The sequence below is a fragment of the Talpa occidentalis genome, unplaced genomic scaffold (assembly GCF_014898055.3).
Source record: "Talpa occidentalis isolate TD23 unplaced genomic scaffold, MPIMG_talOcc4v2.1 talOcc4.9, whole genome shotgun sequence".
Classification (NCBI taxonomy): domain Eukaryota; kingdom Metazoa; phylum Chordata; class Mammalia; order Eulipotyphla; family Talpidae; genus Talpa; species Talpa occidentalis.
This window is the reverse complement of record NW_023605305.1, coordinates 70,305,796-70,312,277: the sequence shown is the minus strand read 5'-3', so window position 1 is coordinate 70,312,277 and position 6,482 is coordinate 70,305,796.

Sequence of the window (6,482 nt, the reverse complement as noted above, 5' to 3'; positions counted from 1 at the left end):
CAGCCGAAGCACAGCGGCTGAGGAGCTGCAGGCGCACCTTCCGCCCTCTGAGGCCGAAGTCTTTCTCCCCAGTGCGCGTCCGCCCGGCGTGGGCAGTGTCAACCATTACGTTTCCCAAAAGAGGAAACGCTCTCGGAAGTCTTGCAAAACAAAGTCGCTGGCTCCAAGTGCCGAAGCCAGCCGTGGAGATTGGGCGCCGAGGGTCCTGCGAGGCCCTCGGCAAGGCTCGGCCCGGAGAGATTCGGGCGAAGCCCGCCTAGCCCTTAATTAATGTTGGTGCCCGCAGGGCCCCGCGCTCCCGCCCTTTCTGCCGCCCCGCCCCCACCCCCGGAAGCGTAGCGCGGCGGAGTCCGCAGGTGTGTCTGGTACGGACCTGGCTGGGCCTGGATGTGACGGGAAGAGCTATGCCATTACGGTGTTCCCCAATCTTCGGTTGTCTGGCACCATCTTGATAATTAAAATCGCATTATACTTTCGAGTACTCGTTTTTACATTTAGTTCATTAATTTTTGCTGAAACTCTTTTTAAAGATTTTATTTACGCATACAAGAACTGGGGTACAGGGCAGAGGTGTTGCGGGGTAAGAGGATTCACCAGACACAGAGTGGGGAGCAGAAGAGGCAGATGGACTGAAATACACTGCTGAGGGGAGCAACGGGCGAGACAGGAGATGTCTGCTGCGCCACTGGGTAGCTCCCTGGCTGGGGATAGAACTCGTGCTGCAGTGGCTGCGGATAGCTTCATAGATTGAGTGTTAACCCCTTGCGCCACCAAGGAAGCCCCTGAAACTTATTTTTAAAAAGATGTGTCGCCATGAGGTGTTGGGGAGTGGGCTAGTTCCTTTTTTTCTGATACAAAACCCTTTAATATTTTCTTGACCACCAAACTTGAAAGGCCTGCTTAATCCCGTAATTCCATTTAATCTGAGTACCTGGAGATGACCAAATAGCAACAGATCACAAGCGGCTGATGTTTCCCTGCTATATTTCTGCAGCCAGGTCCGTTCGGGGGTTGGGCACTCCGTTTTCTCCTCACAGCCCTCTGGAAGGTGGTACCATCATCAGTTTAGAAATGAGAAAATGGAAGCCCAGAGCTACCACCCAAGGCTGCCTCCCTAGTCCAGCTCGCCAGTAGAGCAGCCATGTGAATGAATATGTGACAGTTTCACATTTGGGGGAAAAATAAACTTCAGAAAATATGAAGATTTCGCCAAACTGCACCACACCCGTCCCCCTCCTCCCTCCTCCCCCCCCCCCCCAAGGTATCAGTCAGCTAGAGGTATGGTATCCACACGCAGATGTCCTCTGGTTCATTTCCAGGCTACCGTCCAAAACTGGAATTCACATATCTCCCTATAATCTTGGTCATGTCACTGAAATCTGGCTATAAAGCTTGCAGAGAAGTCCCTAAGAAATACCACACCCCCATCCACCAGCCCTCACCCACCTACTGGAAATAAGGGCAAGAGATGCAGCTCAGAGGAGTTGATGGCAAGCACTGAAGGTAATTCAGGCAATTAAATTCAAAGTCAAATAGCCTAAGTGTAGCCACTGGACATAAATTCCTTTTTTTTTCTTTTCATTTATGATTTTTTTTTTAATTTTGGGCAGGGTTACAATTTTGTTTTCCATATGTGCATATGTTTCATTCACCCTTCACCAAACCACCCATGCCAATGAGAAAGAATAATTAACATACAATTAACAATTATTGTAAACACACTACTATCTTCTATCCTTTTTCTGCCTCTGAGGCCTTGTTCTGCCCCATCTGCCTCTGAGGGCATAAATTCACTGTATCTCCTGCTCTTGTCCTCATGGATTTCATTAGCAGAACTTGGGAACCCTTCTCAATGACATATCAAGACCGATATGTCATTGGATATATTGGATAACATTTGGACAGTGCTGCACAGTTTGCAAAATGCTTTCACCAACATTAATGAAACTTCAAAATAGTTTTGTGAGCTTACCTAGAGTTTATACACAAAAACACTGAAAGCAGGGCCTCCTTGGTGGCTCAGGGGTTAAAGTCACAGGGCTATCAAGCTATCACCAGCCACTGAAACATGAGTTCGGACCCTCCCCCACCACCTCCCTGCCAGGGAGCTGACCCACACCAGACCTCTCCCCCACATGGCACAGCAGACCTCTCCTGTCTCCCCCGCTGCTCCCCTCAGCAGTGTATTTCAGTAGATCTGCCTGTTCTGCTCCCCAATCTGTCTCTGGTGAATCTCTCGGTCAACCCCACACACACGCCTCTGATCTATACCCCAGATCTTGTATGCGTAAAAATAAATGGGAAAAAAAAATCTTAAAAAAAAAAAACACAATAGGGGGTTAAGCACAGCTATCCACAGCCTCTGCAGCATGAGTTCAATCCCCAGACGCCAAAGAACTACCCACATGGCGCAGCAGACCTCTCCTGTCCCTCCCACTGCTCCGTCAGCAGTATATTTCAATAATCTGCCTGTTCTGTTCCCCACTCTGTGTCCGGTGAATCCTCTCACCCCCCACACCTCTGGCCTGTATCCTAGTTCTTGTATGCATAAATAAATAAATCTTTAAACACACACACACACACACACACAATGACACTGAAAGCACATAGGTAAAGATAGGCCACAAAGTCAGCACCTCCAAGTCCACAATGGGGACTTTTCCCAGGGTTCCTGCCTACTGTAGGGCATGAGGGTCTCATATCAAATGAAATTATCCTGAGACTCAAATGAAGTGATGGCTTAGAAAATACTTTATTAGACTGAAGACAAATGGGGGTCAGCCTCAGCACAGAATGCTGTAATATTGCACCCAAGTCTGTTTCTGAGGGAGAGAGGGCAGTAGGCTATTTGGAAGCAGTAGGAAGTCCCTTTGATATTCTTGTTATTGGGCTCCATTATAGATTCTATAGAGGGTAACTTCCATGAAAATGAGGTTCTCAGATTGGTAAAGAACCATTTGCCCCCCCCCCAAAATTCCTTAAGAGGCCCATAGAATACAGAACCCTAGTTTAGGGGATACAAGCTGCCAGGCAATAGATGTGTAAGAGTATACACAATCACCAATCAAGAATAGAGAGGTCAGACACAAAATGCATTTTGATTGTTTTTTAAGTGACATGAATTAATTTTCTCACATCCTCCCCTTTGTGGCTGCACCTGCAAGGTGTAAGTTGCAAGAGTTAAGTGCAAATAGGTTGTGACTACTGTGGCAAGACCTGCTTTGACTACTTCCCACAGCTCCTTAGACTTCAGCTCCCCATTTTAGGACTGACTCTGGTCAAGCTGGAAAAAACTTTCTAAAACAGTAGTCAGTCATAGTAGTTCTCACTGTGGGAGAACCCTGGCTGGCTTCCCAGTGTTCTGAGAGAGAAGTCCTAGACATGAAGAGGGAGACTGTTGGGGCTCACACAAACCATGGCCCACACCTGCCACCCTGGATGTGTGGAGGGGTCGTTTCCAGGCCTGAGGTCCTCCTCTGCCTATCCTCTGGAGACTGTGTGTTCTGCCTGGCTGAGTTACATTCTAAGAACTGTTCACCCTCATCAGAGAAGCACATTCTCCTGTTTCCTTGAACCCACACCCTCCTGCCTCTGGAGATGCCCTTGCAAATTCTGTCCCCTCTATCCAGAATATTTTCACCAAAATTGTATCCCCCTAACTCTACATATCTGTTGAGGGTTGAATTCTATCTCCCACCACCCCTACCCCCTAAATCTGCTCGAGTCCTATCCCTTGGTATCTGCATATGCGACCTTTTTTGGAAATAGGTTCTTTGCAGATATAACGAAGCTAAAATGAGGTCAAATTGGAATAGGGTGGGCCCTTAATTCAATATGATGGTTTATAGGTTGTATAATTTTCTTATAAGAGAAAACACAGAGGCACAAGAAAAAGCCATATGATAACGAAAGCAGAGATTGCAGTGATGTGCCTACACATCACTAAGCCCAGTTCTTAGTTCCAGCTTCAATAACAAATACCATATACTGGAGAGCTTAAGCAACAAGCATTTATTTCTCACAGTTCTAGAGCTGTGAAGCCCAAGATCAAGGTATTGGGAGATCTGGTGTATGGTGAAGGCCTGCTTCCTAGTTTGCAGATAGCTGGTCTCTTCTTACAAAGTCACTAATTCATTCATGAGAACCCCGCTCTCATGACATCATCTAAACGTAATTGCCTCCCTAAGGTCCCATTTCCAAATACCTACATATTTGGGATTAGGCTTTCAACTTCTGAACTTGGAGGCCCAAAAGCATCAAAGTAGACTAAGATTGCTGATACCATGAAAAACAAGGGAGGCTCCTCTCCCTGGAGCCTTCAGAGCGCATGTGGTCCTGCCAACACCTGGATCTTGGACTTCTAGCCTCCAGAGCTGTGAGACAATACATTTCTGTTGCTGCACAATGTCCGCCTTGTGGTAACTTGTTACAGCAGTCCTAGCTGACTAACACAAAGCCCATTAGATTCCCATTTCACCAGGAGGTCCTCTGTCATGCCCCAAAGAAGGGTGCCTCTTAAAGCACAGACAACACAATACTGACATTGACCATAAGCTCAATGAGATCCTCCACCCCAACAACCCCACTGGGCCCTTCAATACCTGCAGGATGACTATATAATCTGGGATTACAAACTGGTTCTTTGTGGGCTGATCTGACTCTCCTATGTGCTTTCTTGCCCTATGCCATGTTCTGAATATCTCAAAGCATTATTGCCAACAGGTACAAAGAATGACATTTCCACAAAATGTTTTATTTCGAGTTACTTTGGAAATTGTTGGATGCAACCATAACAGGCAAGAGCTGACTTACCCCCTTACTCCTGGGTCCCCTGAACCCAGCCCCTTGGCCAAAGAGAATGCCTCTACATCACCTGTGGCAGGCCAGGAAACTGGTAGGTCTACCTGATGCCCTGCTCACCTCCCCTTATCCAATCCACCATTGAGGCACAAATGCACCTTAATTATTCTTCCACCTGCTCTCAGGTTTGCACCAGAGGAATGTCAGTGTCAGGCAAGGTGGGTTATACTATGGCACCTAATAGATTTTTTTTTTAAGATTTATTTTTAATTTATTTATGCATACAAGAACTGGGGTGTAGGCCAGAGGTGCATGGAGTGAGAGGATTCACCAGAGACAGAGTGGGGAGTACAACAGGCAGACTGACTGAAATACACCACTAAGGGGAGCAGCAGGCAAGACAAGAGAGGTCTGCTGTACTGTGTGGGTCACCTCCCTGGTGGGGGATCAAACTCAGGCCGCAGTGGCTGGTGATAGCTTGATAGCTGAGACTTAACCTCTGTTAAGTCAGGGGTTAACAAGAAGATTGTTTTTTACAGATTAGCTGTCTTGGGTGGATTTCAGGCCTGAGAAGCTATTATCCTCCATGTGGTCATTTAGGGACTCAGTGCCCTTCCACCTAGTGGCCTGGCCATTCCATCAGGCCTTGTCATCTGCACACATTGGGAGCAGAAAAGAACAAAGAGGAGCTAATGTGGGAGTTTTATGGTCCAAGCCTGGAAGCAGAACATCTTATTTTTACACACATTCCCTTGACTAAAACTCTGTCTCTGCCTCACCTTACAGCAAGGGACACTGAGAAATGAGTATCCAGTCTTCAGTATGATCATCTTTCAATTGTGTGTGAATGACAATGAAGGGAGACATGAGATGAGAGCTTTTGTCCACCCCGCCAGCATTATAGGGAACTTCACCAAGTGCTGTCCTGGGGAACCCAGTGGCCTCCACCCTCAAAGGCCACTGTGCCCCAGGACTGCATCTATTTACCATGTGGTGAGAAAGAAAGGTCAGGGAAGCCCCAGGGAACAGGCACATGTGGGAGGGACAGGGAGCCAAGCCAGGGAGGTAGTTGGAGAGGCAAAGGCTTCCGAAGGGAGCAGAGGTGCATGAAACTGAATGGGGGTTCTCCAGGTGGAGAAAGAGGTCCAGGCAGAAAAGACTCACTGAAAAAAGGCTCAGCACTTGAGAAAGCAGAGACTGGAGAACTGCAAGTAGCTCCACATGACAGAGAGGAGTTGAGGCTGTGTGGTAGGACAGGGGCTTTACACACATGACAAAGGGATCCGTTTAGCCACAGGAAACAGGAAGTCAGTGAATACTGAGCAGGAGATAACAGACAGGGGAGCAGGTGGAAAGGAGGCAGTGATGAGAGACTTGAAGGAGTGTTAGTGGGCAGAACTTTGTGTCCATGTAGTAATGACCCTAACTCCATGCATGGGGTGGGATGGGCAATAAACTGGAAAGTTGGACCAGAACCACTCAGTGGAAGGCCTTGAGAGCTGAGCATGGGCAAGGAAGGTGGTGGGCAAACACTGCCTCTCTCAAGGAGAAACCACCCCACTCTTGCTTCCTGACTATGCCTACTCCAGAGGCATGGTTTGTTTCATTCATTTCTTCCAGTATATTGGTCCCCAGTGGCTAGGAGAGGGATCAAGAGATGGCCCGTTACAAAGTCAGGTCCA